Source organism: Schistocerca serialis, chromosome 2 (genome assembly GCF_023864345.2).
Source record: "Schistocerca serialis cubense isolate TAMUIC-IGC-003099 chromosome 2, iqSchSeri2.2, whole genome shotgun sequence".
Taxonomy (NCBI): Eukaryota; Metazoa; Arthropoda; class Insecta; order Orthoptera; family Acrididae; genus Schistocerca; species Schistocerca serialis.
The window spans coordinates 608287461-608311108 of NC_064639.1; positions in this window are offsets into that span (position 1 = coordinate 608287461).

Genomic DNA, 23648 nt, shown 5'->3' on the forward strand with positions numbered 1-23648 from the left:
CACACACACACACACACACGCCCATACAACTAACTTGTAAGTGATTTCCAGGGGACATGCGGAGTCAGTCATAATTTATTGGTCACTAACTGCAGATTGAAACTGAAAAAACTGCGAAAAAATAGGAATGTAGGGAGACGGGACCTGGAGAATTCAGAGGAAGCATTGACCATCTATTGACTGAAACGAGGGAAAGGAAGAATAGCAGCCGAATGGGCAGCTATTGTGAGGTGAGATAGTGAAAGCAAGTGAGTAGGTACATAGACAAGGCCTGGTATATATTCTTATATAACACAGGAGACACTGAATTTAACTGACGAAAGGAGAAAATAAGCGTATAAAATGGCAGCAAGTGAAGCAGGCAAAAGCGAAAACAAACATCTAAAAATGAGATTGACAGAATATGGAGTGGCTAGAGGACAAAATCAAGGCTTAACAAAACTGCAATGGCTAGAGGACAAGTTCAAGGCTTAACAAAACATGTATCACTTGGGCAGGGTTTCCAAAACTGTTCTGCGGAATACTGGTGTTTTTCCGACATTTTTGCGATAGTAATTACTTTTTTAAATCTTATGATTTCTGTGTTATTAGCTGTGATTTGAAATTAAAGTAATGAATGAATAAAACAAGTTTTTCTCATTTTTTTCAAATTTTATTAACCTTCAAAAAGCGTTCCGTTATAGGAGAAGTTTGGGAACCCCTGGAATAGGGGAAAGATACATGCCACCTTTAGGAAAATTAAGGGGACCTTTGGAGAAAAGAGATCACATGGCAAGACAGTATTAATTAAACGAAAAAGTCCTGAAAAGTGGAGGGAATATACAGAGTGAACCAGAACTTCTCCAACAAACGTTCAGAGGTTGTTCAGGGGTACCTCCTGAGTGTTTTAGTACAATCCGTTCGCAGGCCATGGGGAATATACTTCCCACTAAAGGTATTTCGTTACAGCGTTTAAGGGAATATGTGTTGCCATTTCTGTACACACCTAGCATATAGTGGCAGTCTGATTCACCAGTTGTATTTTCTGTTTGTTGTGAAATATAGCCTTCACGACTGTGGGAAGTATACAGCCCACCAAAAAGAGGGTGTTGCAAGGGCTAATGGGAAGTATGGTTACCACCAATGTAGATTCTGGACGGGGCTTGGGAAGTATACTTACCACAAAATTAATCTGTCGTTTGTGGTCCTTGGGAAGCATACTTACCACCAACTTAGGGGTATCCCAAAGCTTTTGGGAGTACGTTTTACCATCTCTGTCCACGGCTGACATCGTTTGGTAGTACACTGCACCAGGAGTATGAAAATGCTACAACACTCAGTTCCTTTTCGTCGTGTGATCACTACTGCTGTCCGAACACATTGCGTCGCTTCTGCAATACACATTTTTGTGACCTGTATCAGCTCATACCATTATTGCGTGATAAAGTTCCAAGGACTGTTCTCACATTGTGGTAAGTAATCTTCAATATTGGTAAGAAATATTTTTAAATAAAATAAAAGAAAACGTTAAATAAAGACAGAAAACACTGTTCAGTATTTATTTACGTGTAATGGCAACACATAACGGCCTACAAAAGAGAAGTGGAAAATCCGTTTACCACCAGTTTTAATACCTCACAAAGGTGTCATGGTGATACATGTACTACCATTGCTTTTGGTCCTAAATCATAAAAATAAAATTATCTGAGATTAAATATAGTCAGTTGATCACATTTTTAATGGAATAGAAAAAAAAATTCTCTGAGTCGCTACAAAATATGTGCCCGCGAAAGGGATAAGGGGTCCACGGTCTCCAACGGCTCGTTGCAGAGCTACTGCATGGCATTTGGTTTCTGTCTCCATTTAGTTCTGTATCTGTACAGCACTGGAAGTAATTCACGCATCGACGGAATGCTCTGTGTGTCTGGTTTCTGTTCGCTTACGGTATCTGCGGTGGAGAGCAGTAATAACCTCTTTAAATCGTTGCCCTCAAGTTTTTATTCACCACTGCTCGCTTCGGTCTAGGGTTTTGCTTTCCGCCAGTGTTAGGTGTGTGTTAAAAGTGATGCACAGCAGGACAATGGATAGATTTACTGAGGAAGAGTTGGCCGATATGTACCTCTTGTGTAGAGTCACTGAATGCAATAGACGGGTGATACAACGACACTATAGTGAGATAATGTAATAAAATGGAAGTCCCTCAAACCTCCAGCCGAGAGATTGACATGCAAAAACTATAGTGAGCTGTTCCCGCGCCGCGAGGAAGGTAGGATCCACATCATAGTGTTTTTGGTGTTGGAGATTATTGCATTAGTCTATGTTTTGTGTTACACGTTTTGGATAGTTTATATTATAGGCTTCTTCACTGTTGTGAAGACATTTTTCACAGAAACGTGGCTGACTGCAGTAACAAATCGAATAAATCACAATTACCTTAAAACTCTTACACGATCCACCGAAGACCGTGTGTCCCTTAAACCAAAATATTCAGAAGGTATCCCTAAACAGCCCCTGAAAGTTTGGAGCCCTGTATAATCGACCAAAATAAGGGACCCAAATTCAAGGATAATACTGTTGAAAGAGAAGAGGAAATAGGAAGGTATGAGACTTCGAGATGAATTTGACAGAGCAGTGAAAGACCTGTGCAGAAACAAGGCACCTGGAGTAGACGATATTTTTGCAATTACTGAGATCCTTGGAAGAGACTGCCATGAGAAAAATATTGCACCTGATGTGCAACATACAAAGTATGAAACAGGGAATACCGTCAGATGTGATGAAGAGCGTAATAATTCCAGCTGCAAAGAAGGCAAACGCTAATATAACAGCATACAAAAATGCTGACAGTTGAGGTTATCACAAAACTATGGTTGCAGAATATTTACGCTAATCATTTTCTGAAGAATGGAAAAACTGCTACGAGCCGATCTTGGAGATCCGGAGAAACACAGGAACACGCGAGGCAGTACCAACTCTAAGCTTTATATTAAAAAGTAAACTGAAGAAAGACGAATACACATATTTAGCATCTGTAGATTTAGACAACGCTTTTGACAATGTTGACTGGACGAAATTCTTCGAAATTTTAAGCAAGGATAAACTACTAAAGCTGATGATTTAGGATGTGTGCAAAAACCAGACTACAGTTATACGAGTCGAAAGGCATGAAAGGAAAGCAGTAAAGTGAGAGTTATCATCCCATCCTATGCAATATTTGAAAACATCAGTAACGTGCCTGCTACTGTATTTTGATTTGAAGCACTGCTGCCGCAGCTGGTCATTTATCGTCAGCACGGACTGAGGCAGCAGCGCGAGTCGGGATCTAAGTAGCTAAACAAGAGCCGTATCGTGATATAAATCACGTTATCGGGAAGCGTTAACCCTTTTACTAACGCTTTGTTGGACTGTGGACTGACTATTATGAAGAAATGGACGAAATTATTCTTACAGTAATGTGATATATTCGTTAACATATGGAAAGTGTTAGTGCTCGCTGTGTTGATGTACACTACCCTATCGAAGACATGCGGACACGCATTAGTGAACATATATGGGGATGAAACTTCGTGGCAGATTAAAACTGTGTGCCGGACCGATACTCGAACTCGGGACCTTTGCCTTTCGCTGACGAGTGCTCTACCAACTGAGCTACCCAAGCACGTCTCACGCCCCGTCCTCATAGCTTCACTTCAGCCAGTACCTCGTCTCCTACCTTCCAAACTTTACGCCGGCCGAAGTGGCCGTGCGGTTAAAGGCGCTGCAGTCTGGAACCGCAAGACCGCTACGGTCGCAGGTTCGAATCCTGCCTCGGGCATGGATGTTTGTAATGTCCTTAGGTTAGTTAGGTTTAACTAGTTCTAAGTTCTAGGGGACTAATGACCTCAGCAGTTGAGTCCCATAGTGCTCAGAGCCATTTGAACCATTTTTGAACCAAACTTTACAGAAGCTCTCCTGTGAACCTTGCAGAACTAGCACTCCTGAAAGAAAGGAAAGGAGGGTAGGAGACGAGAAACTGGCAGAAATGAAGCTGTGAGGACGGGGCGTGAGCCGTGCTTGGGTAGCTCAGTTGGTAGAGCACTTACGCGCGAAAGGCAAAGGTCCCGAGTTCGAGTCTCGGTCCGGCACACAGTTTTAATCTGCGAAGAAGTTTTATATCAGCGCACACTCCGCTGCAGAGTGAAAATCTCATTCTGGATATATGGGGATACATCCTGCTTTCATCTTTGTCACTGCTGTAACACTTCTGGTGTCACTTTCAATGAGATTTAAGTTACACTCCTGGAAATTGAAATAAGAACACCGTGAATTCATTGTCCCAGGAAGGGGAAACTTTATTGACACATTCCTGGGGTCAGATACATCACATGATCACACTGACAGAACCACAGGCACATGGACACAGGCAACAGAGCATGCACAATGTCGGCACTAGTACAGTGTATATCCACCTTTCGCAGCAATGCATGCTGCTATTCTACCATGGAGACGATCGTAGAGATGCTGGATGTAGTCCTGTGGAACGGCTTGCCATGCCATTTCCACCTGGCGCCTCAGTTGGACCAGCGTTCGTGCTGGACGTGCAGACCGCGTGAGACGACGCTTCATCCAGTCCCAAACATGCTCAATGGGGGACAGATCCGGAGATCTTGCTGGCCAGGGTAGTTGACTTACACCTTCTAGAGCACGTTGGGTGGCACGGGATACATGCGGACGTGCATTGTCCTGTTGGAACAGCAAGTTCCCTTGCCGGTCTAGGAATGGTAGAACGATGGGTTCGATGACGGTTTGGATGTACCGTGCACTATTCAGTGTCCCCTCGACGATCACCAGTGGTGTACGGCCAGTGTAGGAGATCGCTCCCCACACCATGATGCCGGGTGTTGGCCCTGTGTGCCTCGATCGTATGCAGTCCTGATTGTGGCGCTCACCTGCACGGCGCCAAACACGCATACGACCATCATTGGCACCAAGGCAGAAGCGACTCTCATCGCTGAAGACGACACGTCTCCATTCGTCCCTCCATTCACGCCTGTCGCGACACCACTGGAGGCGGGCTGCACGATGTTGGGGCGTGAGCGGAAGACGGCCTAACGGTGTGCGGGACCGTAGCCCAGCTTCATGGAGACGGTTGCGAATGGTCCTCGCCGATATCCCCAGGAGCAACAGTGTCCCTAATTTTCTGGGAAGTGGCGGTGCGGTCCCCTACGGCACTGCGTAGGATCCTACGGTCTTTGCGTGCATCCGTGCGTCGCTGCGGTCCGGTCCCAGGTCGGCGGGCACGTGCACCTTCCGCCGACCACTGGCGACAACATCGATGTACTGTGGAGACCTCACGCCCCACGTGTTGAGCAATTCGGCGGTACGTCCACCCGGCCTCCCGCATGCCCACTATACGCCCTCGCTCAAAGTCCGTCAACTGCACATACGGTTCACGTCCACGCTGTCGCGGCATGCTACCAGTGTTAAAGACTGCGATGGAGCTCCGTATGCCACGGCAAACTGGACGACACTGACGGCGGCGGTGCACAAATGCTGCGCAGCTAGCGCCATTCGACGGCCAACACCGCGGTTCCTGGTGTGTCCGCTGTGCCGTGCGTGTGATCATTGCTTGTACAGCCCTCTCGCAGTGTCCGGAGCAAGTATGGTGGGTCTGACACACCGGTGTCAATGTGTTCTTTTTTCCATTTGCAGGAGTGTAGAATGAAAAGTCAAGATCGCAATAGTATTCGTACGTTAACTGGTTTCGACTCATATAAAAGCCATCTTCAGAATTTTTTGCCCCCTATGGTTGGTGCTGGCCGCTCCTCGGTTGTCTCGTGATAGCTCGTGGTATCACGACACAACCGAGGGGACGCCAGCAGTAGCCATTGGGGGCAAAAAAATTCTGAATGTGGCTTTTACGCAAGCCCAAACCGGTTAATAAACGAATATTATTGTGATCTTGACTGTTTATTCTAAGTACAGCATTAGATCGCTGTTCTCCATAGATCATGTCGTCTAAATTTAGGAATTTCACTGAGGTGTCTGAATGTGGAGCAAAGGTAAGCATTCGTCCTCAAGAGTCAAAACAGAGAAGAAGGTGATGTTAGACGCCGGTTCCTGGAGCGAGCTTGACGTTCAAACTCATCCACTGCGTTCATATCGGGACATGTGGCCGGCCATTCCATTTGAGGAATGCTATTATCCATAAACCATTTCGTCGCTGATGCTTTGTGACAGGGCGCACAGTCATCCTGATACAAACAATCATTGTCACTTAACTTTTACTCACTGTACACAGTACAAAATACTGTAAAATATGTTCGTATCCTTCCGGACGTACCACAATCTTCTCTGTACTTCACTGTTAGCACTAAACTTGATGACAGGTAACGTTCTCCAGCCATTCGCCAAACCCAGACCCTTCCATCACGTTTTCACAGCGTGTACCCTGATTCCCTACACCGAATCATTCATTTCCAGCCGTACGCTGTTCAGTGGCTTCGCGCTTCACACGCACCGCAAGCGTCGCTTGTCACTGATTACGAAGACGTGTCGCGTGTGAGCAGCTGCTCGACCGTTGTGTCCCGTTCTTCTTGTAACACTACGCACAGTGATTGTGATAGCTGGAATGTTGGTATCACTTTGTAACACATAACTGAACGCATTCCGCTGAATTTATACGATTTCTTGCAGCCACTCTTTGAAATGCTCGACGCTACCTGTCCATCAGTACATGAGGTCTGATCGGTCTTGCTTTAGCTGTGGTTGTCTCTTCGCGTTTCTACCGCACAGTCACATCACCAAGCGCCGACTTTGGCAGCTTTAGAAGACATGAAATCTTCCTGATGGATTTGTTGCTGAGGTGACATTCAGTGAAAACTCCACGTTTGAAGTCACTGAGCTGACCCATTCTGCTGTTACTGGTGCTCTGCTGGTATCTTCCGTGTCATCTGGCGCTCAGTTCCGTCTCGAAAACTGGCAGAAAACCCAAAGAGATTCTGGTCATACATGAAGCTCACCAATGACAAGACGCAATCAATACCTTCACTGCGCGATAACAACGGTAAAGTCACTGATGGCAGTGCCACTAAAGCAGAGTTATTAAACACGGTTTTCCGAAACTCTTTCACCAAAGAAGACGTAGTAAATATTCCTAAATTCCAATCAAGAACAACTGCCAGGATGAGAAACATAAAAGTAGATATCCTCGGTGTAACAAAGCAGCTAAAATCACTTAATAAAGGCAAGGCCTCCGGTCCAGATTGTATACCAGTCAGGTTCCTCTCAGAGTATGCTGATAAAATAGCTCCATATTTTGCAATTATATACAACCGCTCGCTCACAGAAAGATCCGTACCTAAAGACTGGAAAATTGCTCAAGTCACACCAATACTCAAAAAGGGAAGTAGGAGTAATCCGCTGAATTCCAGGCCTATATCAGTCACGTCGATTTGCATTAGGGTTTTGGAACATATACTGTATTCGAACATTATGAAGTCCTTCGAAGAAAACAATTTATTGACACATAGTCAGCACGGATTCAGAAAATATCGTTCTTGTGAAACACAACTAGCACTTTATACTCACGAAGTAATAAGTACTATCGGCAGGAGATGTCAAATGACTCTGAGCACTATGCTACTTAACTTCTGAGGTCAACAGTCGCCTAGATCTTAGAACTAATTAAACCTAACTAACCTAAGGACATCACACACATCCATGCCCGAGGCAGGATTCGAACCTGCGACCGTAGCGGTCACGCGGTTCCAGACTGTAGCCCCTAGAACCGCACGGCCACTCCCGCCGGCAGGAGATGTCAAATTGATTCCATATTCCTAGATTTCCAGAAGGCTTTCGATACAGTTCCTCACAAGCGTCTTCTCACCAAACTGCGTGCCTACGGAGTATCGCCTCAGTTGGGCGACTGGATACGTGTTTTCCTGTCAGAAAAGTTCGTAGTAATAGACGGAAAGTCATCGAGTAAAACAGAAGTAATATCCGGCGTTCCCCAAGAAAGTGTTATAGGCCCTCTGTTGTTCCCGATCTATATTAATGACAAAGGAGACAATCTGAGTAGCCGTCTTAGATTGTTTGCAGATGATCCTGTCATTTACCGTCTTTTAAAGTCATCAAATGATCAAAACGACCTGCAAAATGATTTAGATAAGATATCTGTATAGTGCGAAAAGTGGCAATTCACCCTGAATAAAGAAAAGTGTGAAGTTATTCACATGAGTACTAAAAGAAATCAGCTAAATTTCGATTACGCGATAACTCACACAAATCTGAAGGCTGTAAATTCAACTAAATACATAGGGATTACAATTACAAATAACCTAAATTGGAACGATCACATAGATAATATTGTGGGTAGAACAAACCAAAGACTGCGATTTATTGGCAGAACACTTAGGACGTGCAACAGGTCTACTAAAGAGACTCCTTACACCACGCTTGTCCGCCCTGTTCTGAAGTATTTCTGTGCGGTGTGGGATCCGCATCAGATGGAACTGACGGATGACATAGAGAAAGTACAAGGAAGGGCAGCTCATTTTGTATTATCGCGAAATATGGGAGATAGTGTCACAGACATGATACGTCAACTGGAATGGCAATCATTAAAACAAAGGCGTTTTCTCGTGGCGACGGGATCTTCTCATGAAATTTCAATCACCAGTTTTCCCCTCCGATGGCGAAAACCTTCTGTTGGCACCCACCTACATAGGGAGAAATGATCATCACGATAAAATAAGAGAAATCAGGGCTCGCACAGAAAAATTTAAGTGTTCGTTTTTCCCGCGTGCTGTCCGAGGGCGGAACGGTAGAGAGACGGGTTGAAGGTGGTTCATTGAAACCTCTGCCAGGCACTTTATTGTGAATAGCAGAGTAATCATGTAGATATAGATGTAGATAAACTTCGTTACAGTACCATATTACAAAAAATATTCTTATTCTAAAATTACTCGTGCAGTAGTGAACAATTAAGAGTTAGTTTTGGCAGCATACGTACGATTAACAACTACTGAATGGAAAGTGCAGTTGCCTATTTCCGTTGCAAGATTTCCAGAATATACGTGGGTGTAATTTCGAGTTTGTAATGCCCTATTCGATACACACCTTGGTACCTACGCAGTTAACACTTTCAGGTAAGCTCAACGGACAAAAAACTTGTCACCCTTTGCGAAACCGTAACAAGCACCATTTAATACGGCGTAATTGCGCCCCCGGACTTGGTAATAGACTCCAAATGTTCACTCTTCATTCACTGCCTGCTGCAACTCCTGTCGGTTTTGGAAGAGATTTTGATTCATTGGCAGTGAAAAGCGTTTCCGGTCTCTCTCAGGCAGGATCTTTTTCCGATCTCAGTTCTGACGTAGTATTTTGTGGCCTTGTCTGTTACACCACTCCGCGTAGACAGGTTGAACAGTCCGCCGCAAAACATCAACAAATCCGTCAATTCCACTCATCGTATCGCCACGGTCGCCGCCAAACATGATAGCTCCGCCAGGCCGGGGTGGCCGAGCGGTTCTAGGCGCTACAGTCTGACACCCCGCGACCGCTACGGTCGCAGGTTCGAATCCTGACTCGGGCATGGATGTGTGTTGTCCTTAGGTTAGTTAAGTTTAAGTAGTTCTAAGTTCTAGAGGACTGGTGACGTGAGAAGTTAAGTCCCATAGTGCTCAGAGCCATGATAGCTCCCTGTTGTCACTCTGTCACGGTTGAGCACATGACTCGATCGCTGAGCCATCTGTCAAACTTAACGTTCCATCTGTTTGTGCGCATTGAGCTGACTAATTTTTTGTCCAGCGACCTTGAGATGTGTTGTATCGTCGACAATGAACGTTTGCAGCCTATATACCATGAAAATGTAACTTATGCAAACTTAGTCGTGGTCTGGTTGGGCACTAGTGATTATAGATATGCACAACACAGTTTTATTGCGAAAATATCATGCACAGTTATAGGCAACTTGTGAATGCGGTCAAATTTCATAACAAAACCAGTAACATATACGAGAGGTTCTTACAATAGTTCAGACGGGGTTGTACTCTATCCCCGGTGTTATTCAATCATTCAGCAAGCAGTACAGGAAACCAGAGATAAATACTGAAAGGAAATTCAAAGTTCAAAGAGAAGAAAAAATTATTTATGTCGACGATATTGTAATTCTGTCAGAGATGGCAAAGGACGTGGAAGAGCATTTGAAGGGAATGAGCAGCATCTTGAAAATGATTACAGCATGAATACCAAGTAAAACAAAACGAGGGTTGTGGAGTGAAGTCGAAAGAAATAGGTGATGCTGTGGGAAATGGGTTAAGATATGACACACAAAGTACTAGATGAGTTTTGCTGTTTAGATAGCAAAATAAAGTACAAAATCAAATAAAGACTGGTTATAGCAAGAAAAAGTTTCTAAAAAGAGGGTTTTGATAACGTAATACATAAATTTAAGTGCTAGATGGTATTTCTGTAGGTACTTGTGTGGAGTGTAGCCGTGTATGGAAGTGAAATAGTAACATTAAGCGGTTCAGACAAAAAAAAAGAAGATTTAACTTTTGAAATGCGGTCCTATAAAAGAATGCTGAAGGTGAAATGGGTAGGTCGCATAACTGTAGGGGAGGTACGGAATGGAACTATACAAGAAATATATTTATAGCATAACTTGACTAAAAGGAGGGGTCGGTTGATGGAACTCATCATAAGGCACCAAGGAATTGTCAGTTTCGTAATGGAGACAAGGGTGAGGCCGTAAAAATGGTAGGGGGCGATCAGTGCTTCAAAATAGTAAACAGGTTCAAATAATTACGGTATATTGATAAGTTTTACTTATGGACCGTCTGACAGCAACGGAATAAAACACAATTTTAGTGCCATACGCGTTTCGCCTTTATTTTCTGCAAGGCATCATCAGTGGCAGGTTGCGTGAACAATTTCTTACATTTTACGCTCCTGTTGCATTTTTGGTGTTGTTGTTCTTCTTATGAACGCCAATTTGCGGTTAAAGTAAAATTTATCAATATACCGTAATATTACACGCAACAGAGGAAGACAGGCCGGCCGTTGTAGCCGAGCGGTTCTAGGCGCTTCAGTCTGGATCCGCGCGACCGCTACGGTCGCAGGTTCGAATCCTGCCTCGGGCATGGATGTGTGTGATGTCCTTAGGTTAGTTAGGTTTAAGTAGTTCTAAGTTCTAGGGGACTGATGACCTTAGATGTTAAGTCCCATAGTGCTCAGAGCCATTTGAACCTTTGAACTGAGGAAGACAGGACCACAAAAGTTGAAGAGGTTCAAATAAATTTATGTTGCAGTAGTTATTCGGAGATGAAAAGGCTCACACGGGATAAAATGGCGTAGAGAATTGCATCAAGCCAGTCTTCAGACAGAAGGTCACAACCACAGTTGCTCCCGCTGTTTACCTGAAATTTGCAGGTCAAATAAGAATGTCCTACAGGGACTTCTTTTCTGAGCGTGGTACAGTTTAAAGCAGAATTAACTGAGTCGCCAGTGTACACAAGGTGTAACAGAGGCAAGTGCAGATATTTTAACACGTGATACCTTAACATGTACACAAATCAGTAAGTTGGTTGTTTTCTCTCTGTGTGGAGCAGTCATCCCACAAAAACGTCTCAAACTTTATGACCTGATGCTTTCTGCACGATCATACTGCACCAGTAAGTCGACTATGCCTGTCACTATAGACAAACTGTTTTACATACATGCATCCACACTTCAACATCTGATCTGCTGCCCAGAGCTAAATAAGCATTAATGGTTTGCTCTTGGCAAAAGTACTTCGATGTACAGATCAACCTACAAACATAGAGTAAGGCTGCTCAAGTCGTGCCCTTTAAGGGAGAATTATTGTATTTGATAGTGTAATTAAAGTAACGCAATTTGTTCTGCGTAAACTGAATCTTTATTGCTTAAGCTATCAACCACATTCCACACAATTACAAAAATCATTTCCTAAAATGAGTTTTCAATCTTTTTCAGATCTGTACTTCCGGAACGATTAAGGCATCTGGTTTACTAATTCGTACCCCCTATAGCCTAGGACGTGTTTAGGATAAGAAATCAGCGGCAACATAATAAATCCATATAATAATGCCACGAAACGTCACAATAACAAATTAGGAACTGTAAACGTAACGTTACTTCCATAGTTACATGTGATGCAATTACACATAGCAAACAAAATAAAAATTCTTAATAAATTGCTGAGATTGGCTTATCGAAGATCAGTTTGTTTCAATACTAATATCACAGAAATATTTCTTAATTTTACTTACCATGCCAGCGCATAACTCGTAAACCCAACCTTTATATTTCGTACACTGAATATCATCTCGATCTTCCTCACACAGTTGACGTAACGTATTGACTCGGTCCTTTAGTTTTTTTATTCTTGTTGTTATACCTCTGCATTTTTTCACAGGTTTGTGCACATGTTTGTTCTTTTTATTTGCCTTTTCTTTGGCCTCTATTGTTGTTCTGTAACTTGATGATAATTTCATTGTTGGTTTAGGTATCTTTTTTTATGAATGTTGCTATACGTGGGATAAGAGATAAAGCGTTCAAGTAAGACTTTATTTGTTGACTGTCAGTATCGGCAACAGCTGGAGTACTGCTTGCGGCCTCACAGTCTTGAGACTTTGTAGAAGGATCAGACCGATCATCGAGTGGCGTTACAATGCTAAGCGCCCTTCCATATTTTCGCACTGTTGCTTCAGTTCCATCAGCCAATTCTTGACCTGATCGACCAACAATGCATATAGCAGTAGCTACAAAGTCCTCTTCTTTGACGATATTTCTGCCATATGACCACAAGCCTGTTACCTTAAAACCGTTTAGTGCAATGTTTATACAAACTGATCTGGAGTATGCATTACCCAGGAGTTTTGCAATGTTAGCTTATTTTATGACATTGCCAGGGTCTGAACGTAGCCACGAAGATCTGCTTCATTGCAGTTGTTTTAGTGTTTTAAAGAAGAATCTCTTCAGAGACTGCAGGCAAAGAGTCGTTTGAGCAGAAATGATAGCACGATTATACCATAATCACGAACCAGCTGCCGGCCGCGGTGGTCTCGCGGTTCTAGGCGCGCAGTCCGGAACCGTGCGACTGCTACGGTCGCAGGTTCGAATCCTGCCTTGGGCATGAATGTGTGTGATGTCCTTAGGTTAGTTAGGTTTAAGTAGTTCTAAGTTCTAGGGGACTGATGACCACATCAGTTGAGTCCCATAGTGCTCAGAGCCATTTGAACCATTTTGAACGAACCAGCTGGACTGCCTCCAAATTTTTGGTGTGTGTCCTATGTTCAACCAGAAAAACTCTTGTACACTTTACGAAATTTTCTAGCCATAGGACAAAGAGTTCTAACGTTATCGATCCATTTGTCGAGTATCCAAATGCTATGTTTGGTGGAGCTCCCCTTTTTAAGACATTGTACATTCTACTGCGCTTAAATATTAACATCGGCGGTACGAATTTACCTGCTACAATCACGCATGCAGTTGTAAGATCCCTTCTCTGCTTGTGACTGCGCCCACTTGGTGCTTGCCTTTTCGGCAAACTACTTTAGAAGGTTTGTTAACTGTGGATAATACTGTTTCATCCACCTTATATATTTGGTCACCAATAAACTTATGGTCATCTAATATTTTATCATTTATCAAAAAACTCATTAACGCGCTCTTTATTAAACCCCTTCCTTTGTGCAATCGATATTGCTTCGCAAGGACAAAGTGGTATGAGACTTCGTCAACTGTTTACTATTTTTTACCGTTTACTAAGGGATCACCAATTTAGTATTGAAGGGCAGCGTGTAGGGTAAAAATCGTAGTGAGAGACCAAGAGATAAATACACTAAACAGATTCAGAAGGATGTAGGTTGCAATAGGTACTGGGAGATGAAGAGCCTTGCACAGGATAGAATAGCACGGAGAGCTGCATGAAACCAGTCTCTGGACTGAAGACCATATCAACAACAAGATATTTTTGATTTTATTGAAGCCATGCAGTAGATGATATTTCTCAGCAAGTTGGTAGGCAAGTTTCCTTAATTCAGTAATATAGTTACTCGAAAGAAACTGGACACTAAATTAATTATACGCTGTCCTAATTCATCTTCCATCTCTGCTGTCCAAATCCAAATTTTTAAGTTTTACTGAATCCCTTCAAATGTTGACGCAGTGTCAGCTTTGGTATATTATATCTTTTACAATGTTCTTTAAACTTAGTTTCACCATTCCGATATTTCAGTGTAGCTTCTTCCATAGCACCTTTCTTCCACTTGCTGTACGCTCCCTTCGTCGTACTGACCAGCTGAAACAAACTATTTTTGGTTGGTATGTAGTTTCCATCAACGCCTAAGTTGTACCGGTACGATTAATGAATTCTCCACAGTTACGACTTAGACAATGAGACGTTAACATTTCAGACCCGAATTAGAGGCATAACCGCAAAGTTTTCTACCGATTCATTGTACTTATATGAACGGCGGAGTACCACGAAAATAGGTATTGTACAAAAAACTTTATCATCATATTCTTCTCTGTAGTTGCTTAAAAATGAGTGAGAGAATGTAATAAAAACAGGAAAACAAAACTTGCTTGTTAATTACTTTTCTGTCACGATAGCCAGCGGTATTCTCACTTTTTTTTTTTGTTTACTCGCACGACTATATAGTTTAATTTTACGTCATTTGATGTGGGAGTTTATAAACATCGGACCAGATATTAGCGGAGTACGACTTAGGGTGTGTTCACCCCCGGTAGCTGAGTGGTCAGTGCGACAGAATGTATATTCTAAGGCCCGGGTTCGATTCCCGGCTGGGTCGGAGATTTTCTCTGCTCCGGGACTATTGTGTTGTCCTAATCATTATCATTTCATCCCCATCGACGCGCAAGTCGCCGAAGTGGTGTCAAATCGAAAGACTTGCACCCGGTGAACAGTCTACCCGACGAGAGGCCCTAGTCGCACGACATTTACATTTTACTTAGGCTGTGGTACAACTAACACAGCTTTACCCTACTACTCCTAACAGCTATAATTATTAGTCTGCAAATGAAGTAAATACTGCTGTAATGTTGTTCAGTACACTGTTCTCAGTCACCCACAAAAATATCTGCACTTACAGGCCTGTCTTTGCATCCTGTATGTTTAAAACAACAATTTTTGATATTATATGAAAAGTTGGGGTGATAGTACTACACTGGGCAGGTATTTAATAGAAAGCACTAATCAGTTCTTACTCCACAATGTCGGATTGGTATTCAAGGCATAACTTTGGGAAAAGGTCAGAAACATCTCGTGAATATACCAACCTTAACTGCACGCTAAACACTATTGTGGGATCCTATAGTATAAGGAAGTTCGTACAAGACTATGACACGCGGAATGGTCGGCACAAATTTAGTGTACGTGACCGTGTAATCAAGCGGTGATCTAATATCATTATGTTACGCTGATAAGGGAATGGTCCAATCCGACATGTCAAAATTTGCCTTGAAAAAAGCAGATAATTCTAAATTAATGTTCACTGTGTTTTCGTCTTTGTTCCAATGTTTCAGACTAATGTTGAATACAAATAACTTAACAATCTTTGCAAAGATTAAATATTAAATACGTGGCTTCCATCCGAAAGCACCCACTTCTCCTGAAGACCTACATATGTACTATTTTCTAGTTAATTTCTTGGACATCCATTCGAATGACGTCGACATTTCGTTATAAATTGTGGAAACTTTGGAAGAAATAACGCTTTTGATTCCTTGAAAAATGGTTTGGAAAACGATAATTGTACTAATAAAAGTCTTGAACGTGTACACCTTCCCAGCCCAAAGAAAACATATACTGCAATAGCTTTCAGTGAGAAAGTAAAGGCTATGAATTTTCGGTTAGGCTAAGGAGGAAGAAAACGCTCAAATTTAAGTAGTATGCAAAACAGCTTTCATATCATAAAACTGGAACGTGAACTGTATAAATGGAAGAAAGAGACACGCGAAATAAGAAATATACGCCAAAATGAAACTCGCAAAAGTATGAAAGAAGAGCTGTTCGAAATATTTAGAACTTCTCATGAGAAACAATGATCCGTCACTGATAAATAGAGACCGGATAAAATGCATCATAAAAACCATAAGATATGCATGCAAACATGGGTGAAAAATACATAAAAGTTGCATGAAAAGTGTCGAAACGTGCGAAATAAAATAATAAAAAAACATGGTAGTTACTGCTTACATTAAATCTCAAAGTCGAACCTGTGCATATCAATCACGAGGAAGAGCCCGATTACGTGAAACGTCGGTACATTTAGAACGCTGGTATCATTTTCAGGATACTTTCTGGTGTAGGTTGGGAAGGGCGGCTTTCTGTGATTATTTTCAAAAAATTTGGAAAATGGGGATGCATACCGTGTTTCAAAGAATTCTTCCTTGTCTGCTATTGTTGTCGGTAACAAGCGGATGCGATGCGAGTGGGTCGCAGTGAAACAATTGGTATTTACAGGACCAACTTAGAGATATATCACACGCAGAAGAGCACGCTCAAAAACTCCGCAATATTTATTTAAAAAACAACATACAAATCATGAATTTTTTTCAGAGCATTAAATTTTAATTAATACTATTGGACCCAAACAAACGACAAAGTGCTGTTCCAAAGCTTCGGTAGTAAGATTATGTCTTCGATCACTCAAAACATTTTTCTAAGCAGAAAAGGACCGTTCTACATCAACTGAGGTAAATGGGCACTATTATAATTTGGGTGATACGTTGGCAGTTATTATTAATGGTAAAAGTTCACCTGTCCCATTAATAAAGTTATCAAGTTGGCACAAGGGTTCTAAGCCTGGGTTATTGTTGTTGATAATTCTTCCGGGTTATATGGCCGTGGTCCATGGAATACTTCTATTCCTAACGTTTCGTCCAATACTACGTTGGACATCCTCAGAGGTATGGCTGGTCCTGTTGAGTCCTGCCGACTCAACAGGACCAGCCATACCTCTGAGGATGTCCAACGTAGTATTGGACGAAACGTTAGGGATAGAAGTATTCCATGGACCACGACCATATGTTTGTTGTTGTGGTCTTCAGTCCTGAGGCTTGTTTGATGCAGCTCTCCATGCTACCCTATCCTGTGCAAGCTTCTTCATCTCCCAGTACTTACTGCAACCCACATCCTTCTGAATCTGCTTAGTGTACTCATCTCTTGGTCTCCCTCTACGATTTTTACCCTCCACGCTGCCCTCCAATGCTAAATTTTTGATCCCTTGATGCCTCAGAACATGTCCTACTAAACTGTCCCTTCTTTCTGTCAAGTTGTGCCACATACTCCTCTTCTCCACAATTCTATTCAATACTTTATCATTAGTTATGTGATCTACCCATCTAATCTTCAGCATTCTTCTGTAGCACTACATTTCGAAAGCTTATATTCTCTTCTTGTCCAAACTATTTATCGTCCATGTTTCACTTCCATACATGGCTACACTCCATACAAATACTTTCAGAAATGACTTCCTGACACTTAAGTCTATACTCGATGTTAACAAATTTTTGTTCTCCAGAAACGCTTTCCTTCCCATTGCCAGTCTACAGTTTATATCCTCTCTACTTCGCCCATCATCAGTTATTTTGCTCCCCAGATAGCAGAACTCCTTGACTACTTTAAGTGTCTCATTTCCTTATCGAATTCCCTCAGCATCACCCTACTTAATTCGACTACATTCCATTATCCTCGTTTTGCTTTTGCTGATGTTCATCTTATATCCTCCTTTCAAGACACTGTCCATTCCGTTCAACTGCTCTTCCAAGTCCTTTGCTGTCTCTGATAGAATTAAAATGTCATCGGCGGACCTCAAAGTTTTTATTTCTTCTCCATGGATTTTAATACCTACTCCGAATTTATCTTTTGTTTCATTTACTGCTTGCTCAATATACAGATTGAATAACATCGGGGAGAGGCTACAACCCTGTCTCACTCCCTTCCCGACCACTGCTTCCCTTTCATGCCCCTCCACTCTTATAACTGCCATCTGGTTTCTGTACAAATTGTAAATAGCCTTTCGCTCCCTGTATTTTACCCCTGCCACCTTTACAATTTGGAAGAGAGTACTCCAGTCAACATTGTCAAAAGCTTTTTCTAAGTCTACAAATGCTAGAAACGTAGGTTTGCCTTTCCTTAATATTTCTTTTTAAGATAAGTCGTAAGGTCAGTATTGCCTCACGTGTTCCAATATTTCTACGGAATCCAAACTGATCTTCCTCGAGGTCGGCTTCTACTAGTTTTTCCATTCGTCTGTAAAGAATTCGCGTAGGTATTTTGTAGCTGTGAGTTATTAAACTGATAGTTCGGTAATTTTCACATCTGTCAACACCTGCTTTCTTTGGGATTGGAATTACTATATTCTTCTTGAAGTCTGAGGGTATTTCGCCTGTCTCATACATCTTGCTCACCAGATGGTAGAGTTTTGTTGACCATATAACCCGGAAGAATTATCAACAACAGTACCATCCGGTCGTGAAAACCTTCATTGTATGGCCTGGGTTATTGTTTAAAATGTTTTCAAACTTTTCTTTAAGTTCTTCTTGGGAATACTTTTAGTGAGGAGTTCACTAGAATAATTTTATTCATTAACTGAATACATTCATTCAAAGCCAAACCTTGAGTTTCAAGCTTTTTAATATTTGCAGGTATATGGGGAAAATGAGTGCTAATTATAGCAATGTCTTTTTAATACCGGAATCATTGAAAGCTTCCATGCACTTGGAAACTTCCAAAGCCTCTGCACTATCGAAATCGTTTACTACCTCTCTAATGGTCTCAAACTGCTCATTGTAAAACAACACAGCTTCGACTCACGTACCCCAACGAGTTACCAACTGGTTCGGAAGGTAAAGGCACATTTGGTAGTTTTTCTTTGTATGTCTTGATGCGAGCAGTAGCCTTTAGAAACACTTTCTTTGTGGATGAAATCAGTTTATTTACATTCACAAACGTGGAACGTACTTCAGCAAGGCGATATACTCCACGAGCAAAGCACGTCACATGAATCAAATTGGGATAAAATACTCGCAGGGCTACTTCAATCATGTGACAAACACAAACACCGTCTCATCTGCAAAAGAGTCTGGAAATATTTTTCTAATGCCCTCATTCACAAATCTAGCGATCGTAGAATGATTCACTTTTTCAAGTTCTTTGCAGGTCACTAAATAGGAAGAAGATGACTTTTCTTTTAAAGCACCAACAATTAAGCCTGTAATGTAACGGCCACAATTGTCAGTATTTTTGTCAACTGAAATCCAGATAATACTGTCCCTGACTTCATTGCGTATCTCTTCCAGAACGTTTACGTAAATTGTCGGTAAGTAATCTTCACGCAATGTTGATTCATCTGGTAGCTATATTTTGATTTAAGCAATGTTTGCGCAGGAAGCCTTTGAGGATAGCATTTGTAAGTTTATGGAGAGGAATATTTCTTGCAGTGAATGCTTCACATAGATCCACGTTAAACTAACTATTTTGGTTGCCTTTGGACAAAACCCTGCTACTGCAACGTGCTGTTGTCAGAAGCTGTTGTCGTGGTCCTTTCTTCTGCATTCCTGTGATATGAAGACTTGTCTTGGCATGCTGATCTATTTGAATTTTTTTTTGTTTTTTTTTGCACGAAACGCTGTTCTCGCAAACTCGACAATATAAAATAATTCCACCAAATGTAAATGTTCCAGAATGGTCAGGTATCCATAAACCGTTTATTTTTTCGGGTGGCATGGCAAACAACACGTGAGTTTCGTAAAGTTCAAATGGTTCAAATGGCTCTGAGGACCATGGGACTTAACTTCTGAGGTCATCAGGCCCCTAGAACTTAGAACTACTTAAACCTAACTAACCTAAGGACATCACACACATCCATGTTCGAGGCAAGATCCGAATTTGCGACGGTAGCGGTCGCACGGGTCCAGACTGTAGTGCCTAGAACCTCTCGGCCAACCCGGCCGGCAGTGTCGGAAAGGCACCCAGGTGTGTTCTCAGTACAACACTATTGTGTCAAGCCATGTAGCGGCTCGCATGGGGCCATTACACCATATTGATTACTTAGCCAGGAACGGTACACTCGTTCCCTCTCTGAATATCAAACATTTGCATCGTGGACCTAACAATAGTGTTGTAGCCTGTATGCTAATTACTAGCTACAAAAAATAATAACGAAATGTTGACAGACAACGTTCGTTATCTCGTGCTCTTTTCCTTTCCTCTTGTTTAAACGCTTGTACACAGAGATACAAGTGAATGACAATGAACATTGGCGGCTTTTCTGCGAGAGCTCATTCGTTTATGTTCGCATCCGTTCTCCTCGGTATGAAGCAGGCCTTAGATGCTTGAAGCTGGTGTATTTACGCTACGTGACACTGCTTTTCTCAGTCTCCGAATCGCGTGCTCGGCAGCGGCTCTGTACAGCTGTTATAAGCGGTCCTTGCTGCGGCAAAAATGAGTTGGGAAATGGCGTCATTGTCATATTCTGGATGCCCCTCTCATGACAAAGCTTTCAATAGTCAGCAAACATACATTGCGCCCCGTTGTCGGAACAAACTACCTCCAGTAATCTTACAATACAAAAAACTGGTGACATGGCTGGCACTGTACTAGCGGTTGTGGTGGAATGCATTGGGACTGTGGTGTCACCGCCAGACACCACACTTGCTAGGTGGTAGCTTTAAATCGGCCGCGGTCCATTAGTACATGTCGGACCCGCGTGTCGCCACTGTCAGGGATCGCAGACCGAGCGCCACCACAAGGCAGGTCTAGAGAGACTTACGAGCACTCGCCCCAGTTGTAACGACGACTTTGCTAGCGACTACACTGAAGAAGCCTCGCTCCTTTGCCGAGCAGATAGTTAGAATAGCCTTCAGCTAAGTCAATGGCTACGACCTAGCAAGGCGCCATTAGTAACATTGCATGTTTCTAAGGAGTCTCACTTATATCGTCAATAGCGATGTACCACAAGATTGTATTAAAGATAAGTATTCCAGAAGCTACGTACTTATCTTTATAGCATTCATTACGTATCCTGTTACGGACCTATCTCTTGCCTGCGTGAGCTAAACGCGTGCCTTTCGGCTACTTCCGTGGCGTGGCTGTCTTGCTACGCCACAACAGGGACTACAAACGGTAACTTGCTACAAGCTTCTACTGTCGGCAAAAACCGTGTATCCAATAGCGTCCTGCGAAATCCACATGTAATCGTTAGCATGATTTTGTCGGGCGTGGTCACTCGAAAAGCTATTGCGGTGGAGCAGACCGGTGTCACACACAAATTGAGATGCCATACGCTCATTTCATTTTTTGCGTGATGGGAGGTCATCCGTTCAGTTTTGCCGTCCTCGCGCAGCCACGTACAACGGCGCCGAGCTACAATAGCGTCCATCAGTATCAGTTCGCTTCACACCATCGTCGAGTACTGCTGCTTCCTGGACCAGTGGCGGGTGGACGGTCTGTCCGCGCTCAGCTATACACCTTAAAAGTGGACGGGAACACCGGCCGATAAACCGCCACAGTGTGCGCGCCTGCATCCAGGGATGCTGATGCTGTGAACATGATATTGACAACAGCTGCATCTCCCCTCGGGACGTCGTGGTGGATGTGCAGAAGCAGTACCTCCATAGTCATCAGCCGGGACTCTAATTTGAAACAGCTACATCTCGTAGATCTCCGTATCAGCCTCGATAAGAGGTGACTACCGAGCTCCTCAAAGAGAAAACCTGCCAAGTGCTGGGTCTGTGAACAAAATTTATGCGGTAGAATCACAAACAGAAGAACGCCGCAGCTGGGTCTCATAACGCCGGTGCAGCCCTGTCTGACTTTGAACGGTAGATGATCTGAATAAAACTTCCTTCACGACACCCCGCCACCCGACGCCTACCCTTCTCAGACGATGTGAAAAAGACCTTGTCCTTGCTAAATGATGGAACACGAAGAAATTACTCTGTCCTTGGGCTGAAAACTTGTTAGGTGTGGCACAAAGCATGGTTTCAGCTGCGGCGAAGGTGATCTACATCCACATTTATACTCCGAAAGCCACCCAACGGTGTGTGGCGGAGGGCACTTTACGTGCCACTGTCATTACCTCCCTTTCCTGTTCCAGTCGCGTATGGTTCGCGGGAAGAACGACTGCCGCAAAGCCTCCGTGAGCGCTCGAATCTGTCTAATTTTACATTCGTGATCTCCTCGGGAGGTATAAGTAGGGGGAAACAATATATTCGATACCTCATCCAGAAACGCACCCTCTCGAAACCTGGACAGCAAGCTACACCGCGATGCAGAGCGCCTCTCTTGCAGAGTCTGCCACTTGAGTTTGCTAAACATCTCCGTAACGCTATCACGCTTACCAAATAACCCTGTGACGAGACGCGCCGCTCTTCTGTGTATCGTCTCTATCTCCCCTGTCAACCCGACCTGGTACGGATCCCACACTGATGAGCAATACTCAAGTATAGGTCGAACGAGTGTTTTGTAAGCCACCTCCTTTGTTAATGAACTACATTTTCTAAGGGCTCTCCCAATGAATCTCAACCGGGCACCCTCCTTACCAACAATTAATTTTACATGATCATTCCACTTCAAATCGTTCCGTACGCATACTCCCAGATATTTTACAGAAGTAACTGCTAGCAGTGTTTGTTCCGCTATCATATAATTATACAATAAAGGTTCCTTCTTTCTATGTATTCGTAATACATTACATTTGTCTATGTTAAGGGTCAGTTGGCACTCCGCGCACCAAGTGCCTATCCGCTGCAGATCTTCCTGCATTTTGCTGCAATTTTCTAATGCTGCAACCTCTCTGTATACAACAGTATCAACCGCGAAAAGCCGCATGGAACTTCCGACACTATCTACTAGGTCATTTATATATATTGTGAAAAGCAATGGTCCCATAACACTCCCCTGTGGCACGCCAGAGGTTACTTTAAAGTCTGTTAAAAATATAATGACGTTTATCCTGTATAAACTATAATAGAAAGTCGCTGCCGGGAATTAAGAAGCGTTAGGACAAAAATTTATTTAGGACTTGATACTATGTGTGGGATGAACACAACTTCTCAGTTTGCATCTTGGACGTGCGTACAGAACGTTCATTTTAATCGTCAGACTGTGGCTGAAATGGCGCCATTGTGATATGCTGGATGCCTCTATCATAGCAAAGCTGTCTAAAGTCAGACGACTTAAACTGTGGTCCACTGCCGAAAACAACGACCTCTGGTAATTTTTCAATATACAAAAAGAAGGTGAAGGCTGACACTATACTGGCGCTTGTGGTGGAATGCATTAGGACTACAAAGAGTAACTTGCTACAAGCATCTACAACTAGCAACTATATCGTATCCAAATGGGTCCCACGAAATCTACATCTGATTGTTCACATGGTCCTGACGGGCGTAACCACTTGAAAAACCACTGCAGTGGAGCTGACTGTTGTTCCGTGCAGGCAGTGCGACAGATCATCCGTTCACTTTGGGCATCCATACCCGCCCGTATGCATTACGCTGATCTACAGTGGCGTCCACAGCATGAGCGACCCTGGTTGCGGGCGTCCATTCTGTGGTCGGCTTTCTGGTCTGTGTTTCCAGCCACTCTCGAGGTGTATATCTGTGTATGGACAGAGGTCTGACCCCCTGTGATG